The 11,866-nt window shown below is 37.5% G+C and overlaps 1 long non-coding RNA gene across 1 annotated transcript in view; it reads left to right on the top strand.

The window, feature by feature from the left end:
• Window positions 1-1,066: 1,066 nt before the first annotated feature.
• LOC131065148 (uncharacterized) overlaps window positions 1,067-11,866 on the top strand; it is a 35,571-nt gene continuing 24,771 nt past the window's right edge. Inside the window, exon 1 of the long non-coding RNA XR_009359142.1 lies at window positions 1,067-1,650. This is a non-coding gene — a long non-coding RNA (uncharacterized LOC131065148). The remainder of the gene's footprint in view (window positions 1,651-11,866) is intronic.

The raw sequence follows: 11,866 nt of genomic DNA, 5'->3' as shown, positions 1-11,866 counted from the left end.
TCCTAACTATTCATTAATATGTATTTATTAACATATATCTACACATATTCATTAACATATGTTTACACCTATTCATTAACATATAAAAACCATTCATTAACATATATATTAAATATTCATTACTTATATTCATTAACATATATATATTCTATGACATCCTTACCTGTTCGTAACCCACAACAGTAGTTTCCAGACCTCCTTCTCCATCTACGCAGCAGTCCTCCCTTTCTCCTCCCCTTTCTCCCTTATGCGCTGTTGTTCTCCCTTATACCCCGTGAAGGGTTGTATCCCTCCACGGGTCCTCCCGTGCGAAGGGATGCGACGGTGGTTGCAACCCAAGGCTGCGATTACCGTCGCACCACTTCGTGCGGGGGTAGTCTTAGTACGTAGGTTGTATAAGGCATAGTTCGTAGAGTTATGTTAATGATTTAAATTAATACACTTTTCTTATTAATAGTTCGTAGTTTATTCTATAACATTGTATTAATAATTTGTTTTAATATTACTTTTCTTATTATTAAATATATTGATTGTTTAATCATTTACTTAATAATGCTTTTCTTTATTATTATTATTTTATATATTGAATACATTACTAGCTTAATCATTTATTTAATAATACTTTTCCTTTATAATTTTATATATTAAATACATTGACATTTTAAGCATTTATTTATAATAACCTTATTTAATTAATCAACATGTAATGATTTATTTCCTCTTAGTATATTTAATAATTTTACATCAGGTGATATCATACGGGCTATCACAAGGGTTTCTTGGGCATTTGCTTGGGGCTTCACATTCGATTTCTATATGAATTTTTGACGAGATAATGTGTTCTCACGTATGGTGTCACGTATGTTGTCAATTGCACTTTACATTATAATGATATTTTAATTATCTAAAGTGAAATTAAATAATAAAGTCACTTAAATAATATTATTATTTTAAGGGGATTCTTCTAGAAAGTTCAATTAAATATTATTTTATTTATTCTACAAGGAGGCCGACCTCTTGAAGGAAAAGGATAAATAGAGGGGGGCAGCCTCATTGTTGGGCATCTAGTTGTTGAATATTGCTTTGTTATGATCATTTGTAGAGCCAAGGGCTTCTGCAAAGTTCTATTGGTCTTTGAGAACAATACCTCCCATATACCTCCCATTGATTCGCATAACTGAGCTGGTGAACAATTCCTCTGAAGGTTTGTAGCTGAGAGGAAGACATTTCAGTCTTTCTAATTTTCTGAGGTCATCTTGCATAGCAGATTGGAGATCATTGGTAAAATTAGATTGCATTGGTTAGTTGCATTGGAGGCATATTGGAGGCGTTGGAGGACTGATTTTATTATTACTTGAAGTTTGATGTAAAGTTACAGTCATATTGGACAGCCATTGGAAACCACGATTTCACTCATGGAGGGTTCATACTACATCGATTCCACTTGCTAGTTGGAGCGCCCTCTTCCTTGGGTCATAGCAATGGAGTTTAGTGCTTAAAGAGAGACAAAGGGGCTGCCATTTATTTATTATTGACATTCATATTAGAACAAGGGCAATTTTGGAAAAGTGGTCGATTTGGCAAGAGGAGAGTATAAAGTGTATTGATATTGTGTGCTTCTTCATCCTCACACCTAGGCGCTTCATCCAGGTTCACTTTGCATTGTTTGCATTCAAATTTCAGTCATGTATGAATGAATTTATGGGCTGCCATTAGTACTCAGAATTTTCTGAATAGTATTCCATTGTAAGCCAAAAGTCTTGGCCATTGCTTAAGTACTTTGTAATCAGTCAATTGCTTTCAATAATAAGGAGGAATAAGGTAGCATTCAGCTCATATGTTGTTACTTCAATTAATTAGTTGCATGCCAATTGTTTGTGAAAATGCCTCTTGGCTGTAGGTGCACGTTTGTCATTGAAATTCATCTATATGCATTTGAGAAGAGAAAAGAGTCATTAATACTTTGAGTTTATAATTTAGATATCATTTGCAATTGCATGTCTTGTGTATTGGTGTCAATAACACACAAAGTTGTGCAAAGCCTTTTCTGTATCAATAACATGCAAGGTTATCAGTCTGAAACTTAGAACAAGAAGCCTAATATTCGTGTGTGGATTGATATAATTCCTCGGGTCATGAACATCAAGAAAGCAATCAGATTTTGGTAACTGCAGGTTTAGAGGTTGTAGGACAGCTGTTTGACAATATTCCTTGAGCCTATCTTCAGCATTTGAAGGCCATAATCAGCAAGGGATATTATAGCTTGGAAACAAACTTGGTTTTTATTTTCCTAGAGCTGATTTTGAGTAGAGGCTTCATGAGACAATCAATTCTTTCAAGCACCATCATCAAGTTGATGTTGAAGAGCACATGAAGATTGAAGGAGATGCCATTAAGGAGGTTGGCAAATCAGGCAGTTATTTATTACAACCCTAACCGAGGAGCAAAGTCCACATGAAAATGCAATTTTCAGTCTTGGGAAAGTTGCTGCTACAGGTAAAGAATACTCAAGTTTTTATGTGGGAAATTTGGAAATAAATATTGATAAGTATAATGAAGAGATGGATTTCATTCACAATGCGATCTCACCTTTCGAGGATTATATGGTGCCTTCTTGTAAGTCACTTGCAAGTCATGAGACAATCAATTCTTTTGAGCACCATCATCAAGTTGGTGTTGAAGAGCACATGAAGATTGAAGGAGATGCCATTAAGGAGGTTGACAAATCAGGAAATCAGTTATTTATTGCAACCCTAACCAAGGAGCAAACTCCACGTGAAAATGCAATTTTCAGTCTTGGGAAAGTTGCTGCTACAGGTAAAGAATACTCAAGTTTTTATGTTGGATATTTGGAAATCAATATTGATAAGTATAATGAAGGGATGGATTTCATTCACAAATGCGATCTCACCTTTCGAGGATTATATGGGTGCCTTCTTATAAGTCACTTGCAAGTCATGAGACAATCAATTGTTTTGAGCACCATCATCAAGTTGATGTTGAAGAGCACAAGAAGATTGAAGGAGATGCCATTAAGGAGGTTGACAAATCAGGAAATCAGTTATTTATTGCAACCCTAACTGAGGAGTAAACTCGACATGAAAATGCAATTTTCAGTCTTGGGAAAGTTGCTGCTACAGGTAAAGAATACTCAAGTTTTTATGTGGGAAATTTGGAAATCAATATTGATAAGTATAATGAAGGGATGTATTTCATTCACAATGCGATCTCACCTTTCAAGGATTATATGGTGCCTTCATGTAAGTCACTTGCAATTGATGGAGATAGTGTTCACTCAAATAAAGTGGAATTATAATTTTTTTTAAGTGGAAGCTCAAGCCACTTAAATGAATTTGATCATGAACTTATGGCACTACAAGGTATTGAGAATAAATGTGTGGTTTCAGATGACAAAGTAATACAAGCACTTACAAGAATGGTTAACACTCACCTAGCCATTGAAGACCTCATGCGCAAGATCCAAATGGAGGGAAGATAAAAAGGTCTTCAAAGTAGGATCTTTTATTTACAATTGCAACCTATCAAAAAGGCAATTGAAATAATAAAGGTTGATTATCTAGAATTTCTCAATGATAGAGATCGAGCTAACCAAATGGTTGAAGAAAAAGATAAAGAAATTGATGATCTTTGTTTACAAATGGGTTTGGCACATGCTTTGTCATCCAAGATAAGCACTTAATCATCTATCGCACCCACTCCTATGGAACAAGGAGTGAACAACAGGAATATGGAGTTGTTGACGTGTATTTTGTACACAATCATACACAGAATAAAATACCCAAGGGTACCTTATCCTCTCTTGAATAAAGCCTCTGATTGCTGAAGATGTCGCGAAAAAGGATCAATCAGGGTGACTCCAAGGTTCTTCCTTTATCACTGTTTGAGTATTCTCAACTGATTCTTCAACTTTTGTTTCATGGTATTCCTTTTCAGGTGCAAGGCATGGTGAGCTATCCATTGTAATACATTGTTCCTCAGGTGCATTTGTATCGTCAACGTACAATTGATCCTTCTCATATTCAGATGCTGGAGCAATGTCCTTTTCATAGGTTCTCCTGAATTCAGCTGCGAGATGCACACCCCAAGATTTGTCAATAATACACTCTTCCTCGGACAAAGTTGGCATTCCAAACTGGTTTCTGACTTGATTGATAGCCATTTCACATACTGAGCAAGTAAATTCAGAGTGAGGTGAGTTGTGAATTCTACACCACAATGGTAGCAATATGTCTTCTAAATGCATTTCACCATTCAAAATGAGCTGACTCTCGATCATCCACATGAAGCTTAGAAGAGGATCTTTGCTCTCTGGGACACTGAAATTGCCTTCTTCTGTTTCTGGCCTAGGGACATCCCAAAAGAAGATTTTTCCCTGCGCTGCCGATTCCATCCTTGATAAGTACTTCAAGCAATGCATTTCATCATGTTCTTCTGTCTCGTGGACTCGACACTGCCCTGGTCTTGCGAACTCGAACAATCTTCGTGGATAAAGTTGCGTATCTAATCTCCACCAAAGTTCAGGAAAATCAACATGTTGCTCCTCGTGAAACTGTTGCCGCTCCATTGAGAAATCTTTCTTTTTTGATTTTTTGATTTTTTGATTTTTTTTGGATTTTCTATTTTTCACTTTTTTTGATTTTCTAGAATAAGGGAGATCTTGAATATCTCGGATTCAACTTGAACGTTCAAGTGGTTCCAGCTTGATTTCTTCTTGCGTAAGTCCAACTGACGACCCAACGATCACCTTTCGTCGAGTGTTTGAGAAAAAGCTTTCCACTGATCTTCCTTGGATTCAAGAGTTCGTGTTCGCTCACCTTTCTTCGGCTTCAATTCTGTCGAGCGTGGAGGAGGAGAAAAAGTCCTAGATAACTCCCTGCGAATATGATTATTTATGAACAGCTTGATAATGATCGAGGCATGATAGTACTCGCCCTCCTTCTAGCGCCAATTCTGTTGAGCGCAGAGGAGGGACAAAAGTCCTGCACAACTCCTTGCGAATTAGGATCTCGATTTCATCTACTCACAGCATGATAATGCTCTGCCCTCCTTCTAGTGCCAATTCCTTGAAGAATTCTCACTTATGCTACAAAAGGAGATCCTTGAGATTGAATTGTAGGAGTTTTCAAATGGCCTCATTGAAGAAGACAATCAAGTTGACATATTGAATGAAGAATCCAGATATGAAGAACAATTCGAAGGGGCGCTTGAAGATTTCATCACCATTATGCTATTTGAGGAAGCATTGAAGGATCTTGTAGAGGAAACGCAAATGGAATCACTGCCAAATTTTTTTCTAGATAAGCAAGTTACTATGAGTGATGTGATCCATCATCATCTCCGACCTCCCGAGGCTATTCTTGAAGAAGAAAGGCCACCTGAGATTATCTTTGATCGACTAGAGGAGATGTTTGAAGTTCAATCCTTCAAGGAGACTCTCATTTTTGAGGATACACTAACAAAATTTCATGGAGATGCTTGGTTTATGCAAGATATCTCAGTGAAAACAGAGAATCTTGAGCTATTCAAAGGGGCGCTGAGCTTGTTTCAAGAGGAATTTCCTAATCAAGATCAACATGTTGTGGATGCTCGTGGAATAGTTCATCACCAATGGCGACCTCCTGAAGCGGCTGGTGACCTCGCTTCCGACAATACAATTCCATCTGAGCCAGAAATATGCCAGGTTGTCTCTTTCCTTAATCCTAGCCTTGAAAGTTATTATGATTTTGATTATGGGGATTTTGGGAAAACAACTTGCATCTGGATTGATCATGGTCCTAACGAATTACCTCAGTTGATCATTTTGAGTGAAAACTTGCTTGAGTATGAGAAATGCATGGTGAGAGTTTGCCTTTCTGTGTTTAAGGATGAATTTGCCCAATTGAGAACCATCACGTTTGCCATGCTCCTGTTGCACAACCTGAGAAATCATGTAAAGTCATGTATATATTTTGCTTCTTTGAGTCATGTCGAGTCTAGGACTCTTGTATATAGGTTTAGAGTAGGTTTTCTTTTCGTGTTTTTAGATTAGAGGTCTTTTGAGCCTTGTTCTTAATTTGCCTTGAGTCATTTGACTCATGATCTAGTGTGGCTCAGGTAGTTTAGTTGTTTTCTTTCTTTAGATAGTTTTCTTTTGGTGTGCGTTTTAATTTAGTTTGCTTTGAGTCGGTTTTTCGGTCCGTTTGCTTTAGTTTAGGTGTCTTGAGTGGGAGTCTCCATTTTGTGAGAAAGGTGTTTGTGTTGTTGCTCACACATTGGCGATATCCTGGATCTTATGTTAGACTCATTTCTTAGATATCCATTCATGAAGTGCTCGGAATCCGAGGTTGTTCCTCTTCAGCTTTATCATTTGATCAGGACCTGTATTTGACTTGGAAGGGAATCATTTTTTGTGTCTTGATGCCGACATCTGTTGATTACTATATCTTCACACATTAATAGACTCCGAGTCATTATGGTTTTCAGGAAAAGCTGTGATTGGTGAAAAATCTAAAATCTGGCTTCAGAGCCACTGCAATCCTCAAACCCTAGTAAGCTTTACTGCTTACGAGCCAAAGGAATTGACGGAGTGAAAAAGCAATATCAAAAAAATAAAAAATAAAAAAAAATCATGAAATGAAATGAAATATCAAAATTGGCTAAGGGGAATATGCGAGTAACTCCATCGGGGCTATAGACGCCTGGCTGGCAATGGAGCAATGTTCGTGAGCTTGCGGCGATAACCTCGTCGGGACTATGGACGTCTGACTGGCAGCGAGGCTCTATCCAGGATGCTTTTGAAGTTTAGATAAACTACGTAGTTGATCACAGGGGAACCTGAAGGTTATAATTGTCTTGTCGAGCGAAATGAATACACTTGCACACACCTGGGTAATCAAAGACTAAGTGTCTGGATTTGGTTAAGGATTTTCCTTCCACTTTGAGTACATTTTCTAATCTCCTGATGAGCTAGGTTGAATTTTCTGGAGGTTCTAGGTGTTGATTGAGTCTTTATCTCTGAAATGTTTCAGGAACATTTATTCAAGGTGGCGCTAGATGTTGTGACCATTTCACACATCGCCCCATTGCAAATGGGGACGCTTGCTTTTTGCTTTTTAGGGTTTGTTTTTTTTAGGTCTTTTAGGGTTTTGTCAGTTGGCTTTTGCATTTTTGAGTGCTGTCGGGGAGATCAATAGGATAGCAGGTCCTGCTGGAGTGAAGTCCTGATCCTAAAAATTTGGCTAAGTCTGAATGTCCTAATCCTGAAATTTGACTAAGTCTGGAAACTGAAAAACCTCAAAAAACTAGATTTTGCAATATAACTCCTGGAGGTTTGAAACCACTCTCAAACATCTTGAAAGTATATATGGAATATAACTTAAAGTATAACTTATACTTAAATGTTATATTCCATAAAAATTATCCTGATAGAGAATTCAAAAAGTCAAATTTCGCTCCTATCCTTCACTGAGGATCCAGAGCGAATTTCGCTCCTATCCCTCTCCAAGGGACCAAGGCAAAGTGCTCCTCTCCCTCACCAAGGGTCCAGAGCGAAAAGGCTTATTTGAGTCATTCCTTACCTTGTTTGGTCAAAGTGGAACATCAAAGGCATGGTGGAGGACGAAATGAACGTGATAGAGCATCCAGATTTGATTAAAAGAAATGAAATGATGGAGTTTTTGTCTAGAAAGGTACAATTGCTCCTGTCCCTCACTGAAGGACCAGAGCGATTTTCTTTATATGCACAATTTTGGACCTTTTTTGGACATTAACTTTTATTCATAGCATGAAACAAGATGATATCTTCCTTAGCCAAGACATTTCATGGTGAAAAGTGAAGCGTTTTGGCCTAGAAGACAAAATTCGCTCCTGTCCCTCACTGAAGGACCGGAGCTTGAATTTCAAATTTGCACTGTTCTTGCAGGATCAAGACAATTTTATGATTTGAAGAGACCAAGGAAAACATGATTTATCCATTGAATATAATTTGGAAGGCTAACAAAGGACGGATAAGCTTGGATTTGCAAAATCGCTCCTGTCCCTCTCCAAGGGACCAGGGCGAAAAACCTAATATCCAGTCCTTCTTGCCAAGTTTGGACAAATCTAAGCCAAGGCACGAATTTGAAATGATGTTTAAAATGCCTTGAGGTTGATATGATCAAGAATTTGCGCAATGGATGCAAAAGGCGCTTCTGTCCCTCACTAAAGGACCAGGGCGATTTTTATAAAATCAACAATTTCCCTCCGAGATTATACTAAGACAAAGTTGAGCAAGATTGGAAAGGTCTTCTAAATCATGATGAACAAAGGTTTGACTCCAAAAACTTGATGATCCTAGGCCAAATGCAAAAGGCGCTCCTATCCCTCACTGAAGGACCAGGGCGAAAATCTCTAGAACATCAATTTTGCCTTGCAAAAAACGAGTTGAACATGCACTGAAGGGACGAAAGGGATCATTGCTAGCCCCACAATGTGAATTGGCAATTAAAAAATGAAGGATTGAGGACAAAAGTAGAAAATCGCTCCTGTCCCTCACCAAGGGACCAGGGCGAAAATGTTCTAAGGCATGCTCCTTCTAAAGATCAAGTGAATTAAACTCAAAGTTCCAAATAAAAATGCCATTTTGGACGCCAAGGAGGAAATTTTGAACGTGAAAGCAAGGAATGCGAGGCATAAAATGAAAGAGCGCTCCTGTCCCTCTCCAAGGGACCAGAGCGAGGTTATTAACATTCATTGTTTTACCATGCTTGGGCGCCAATATCCTCCAAATCACATTAGATGCCAAATCCGCTAAAAACTTCAAAATATTTTAAAAATTTCAATTAAATTGGCATTTAATAAAAGCGCATGGCATTTAATAAATTAATTTTTGAGCCTTAGAAAAATCAAAATTTTAATTATAAAGGCATTTAAAATTAATTTTTATTAAATTAAAATTAAAAAGATAGAGCGCTTGAGGTATCATTTTAATATTTTGTCAAATCGGCCTTCTTCTTAGTGTTTTTTATATTTTATTTTTTGGCTTATTTTGTCAAGTCGGCCTATGGGGAGGTAAAATGGTGAGCGCTCTATATATTTGGGTGTGTTTGTTCATTATTCAAATCATTCACTCATTATTTCAAGTGTGATTTGGAGGGCAAAGAAGAAGTGTGAAAGCTGGCCTATTTGGAGCAAATTTTCCTTAAGTGTTGAAGACTTAAGGTGGTGGAGTTGATGCTTGTGAAGACTAAAGGAGGCGCATTTTGCTAAAGGGAGTCTTGATCTACATTTTGCCTAGCAAATTCACCTTATTTTTGTATCCTTTTTTAGAATTAATTCTCAAGTGGAGGTATGGCGAGACCATCCTAGTCACAATGTTGAAATTTTGAATTTTGAACTTCAAGTTTTGAAAATTGTGTAGTTAATTAGGAAATGATAACTCAAGATTTATCATGAAGTTTCCTAATTAAAATCTTGAATCTTCCTTTTAAAGTTTAATTTTTAGATTTCAAGATATATTACTAATTTTGAAATGTTGTGTAGGTATCAAGATGGCGACTCCAAAGCCCAGAGGATCTACAAGTCGGCAAGTTCTCATCAAGGACGATCAAGCAAGGACAAGGGCGACCTCCTTTAGCCTAGCATCGACAAGGACGGCCTTCTTTGGACTAACGTCATCAAGGGCGACTTCTCCAATCCAGTATTCCAAGGCGAGGTACATCAATCATCCTGCACATCAAGGACACAAGAAGTTAGAACAAGGGTTCGTTGAAGAAGCAGATAGTTCCAGATGAATTAATTAAAGCTAGCTTCTCAACAACATCAAGTTGAATATTTACCAAGTTACAAGTGTCAGACGAGGTGGCATCCTAGTCATCACTTCTCCAGTCAGTGTGGTCCACCTCAGCATGTCCAGATTCAATGTACCTAACTCATGGAAGGTGGCACAAACTCCGATGTACCTACCTCGGCTATCCATTGGTCGATTTTTCCAGAGAGGACATGTGTCCAAGCAATACAATTATTTCATTGGTTGAGCATTAAATGTTATGTAATGGTTGTAACAAACCCTAATTAGGGTTTTCATTGTTGAATCTTGGCCATTGATCTCGAATTGATCTAAGCCATCGAATTGTATTGAGGGCACTATATGAGCCCTGGCATTTCATTTGTAAAGGCAATAGATAGAAAGCAGTTGGAAGCAGATAGAGAGTAGTTAGAAGGTGATTAGCTAGTTGATAGAATAGCAATTAAAGTAGAGTAGAGAGAGAAGGCAAAGATTGTTGCCAAGATGTTGTTGTAAAAGACTTGTAACTTCATTGAAGAAATGGTGAAATTTATGGGTCGATTTGACAATTTGCATGGTCTTTATACTTCTCATATTTGATTTCATGTTATTAGATGAGTGGAAGAAATGTGCTTGATTGATGGTGAAATTCGTATATCCATACTACTAGCAGTTTGTTGATTGCAAACTTGCCTTGCGTAGTCAACTGGAATCATTCAGCTTAAGCTTAACTTCAATTGTCGCTTCTTCATCGATATGCATCAACCTGATGGTGTCTATGCCTGCAGTGATGATTTGAACATCATAAAGCTTTCCTTCGAAGATCGCACTAACCTTGTGGAGATGGTCCTGGGATGTCAAAACAAGAATTAGTTAGAATTTCATCAAAGATCATTCATTGCTCTTACATTCTTAGTGTTAGGATTAGATCTTTTCCTCGCCCTCATCTTTTTTCCTTTTTTCAAGTCAAAGCTAGTAAGAGCCTGTGTTCCAGCAATATTCAAAGCAAATCAGAAGTTCAGGCATCAAGTGTAAGTCCCCTTGTGATTCCAGCAAATCACATCATACCACAGAGAGCTTATCCACACGTAGAGATCCTACATCAAAGAACCTTGGAGTCATCCTGATTGATCCTTTTTCGCGATATCTTCAGCAATCAGAGGCTTTATTCAAGAGAGGATAAGGTACCCTTGGGTATTTTATTCTGTGTTTGATTGTGTACAAAATACACGTCAACAGGAGTTCATGCAAATAATTGAAGGGATTGATCAAATCAATAGGAATGAAGTGTTGCAACATCCAAACATGAGAAAACATGTTGAAAATGATAAAACAGATAGAGAAGAGTCAGCAGAAGCAAAGAATTCAGATCAGCAAATGGAGGTAACTATGATGGATGAACCTCTTATGCTATTAGAGAATGAAAACCAATCAGATTTGCATAAATTGATTGGAGATAGCAAGGTATGGGATCCAGGAAATGGTTCAGGACATGATTTGGATGATGATTTCGAGCATGAGGATGCAAATGTTGTTGAGTTTCCTAATGATAACTCTCAAGATTCAAGAGTCATACATTATACTTCTAATATAGATCCATTCCTCAAGAGGTCTGAATTTATCTATCATGGCATTGATGATAAAAAAAGGACCCAAAGTGTATGTCATGATTGGATGGGAAGAACTAAGGAGACTAAGTTGTTGGCTGCCCATACAGTACAACACTTTTGAAAAATCAAACAAGTCAACTACATAGATCATGCAAGTTGTTGGTTGAAAATTTTGTACACTTGGGGAAATATACAAAATTGTGGTTTCAACCATAGCACACGAGTAAAAACTCTCCTAATTAAGGGAAGGCTCCCCCTATCTAACTACAACTTGGAAAATAAAATGGGATGGGACAGCAATCTTTCTTCTTTTTTCAAGAAAGATAATATCCTTTTCTCTTCATAGAAAAGGATAGCGATTGAATAACAGCAATAACCACTTTCAAGTGAAATAAGAGAAAGGAAATGAAGTTTCCTGAAAGTGCAAAGACTTCCATCACTTCGTTCGGGACGGGACAGCAATATCAAGCTTAAAGACTTGACTATTGGAAGT

The sequence above is a fragment of the Cryptomeria japonica genome, chromosome 10 (genome assembly GCF_030272615.1).
Source record: "Cryptomeria japonica chromosome 10, Sugi_1.0, whole genome shotgun sequence".
Lineage (NCBI taxonomy): Eukaryota > Viridiplantae > Streptophyta > Pinopsida > Cupressales > Cupressaceae > Cryptomeria > Cryptomeria japonica.
The sequence above is the reverse complement of the archived record's forward strand: the minus strand, read 5'-3'. Positions and strand labels throughout refer to the sequence as shown.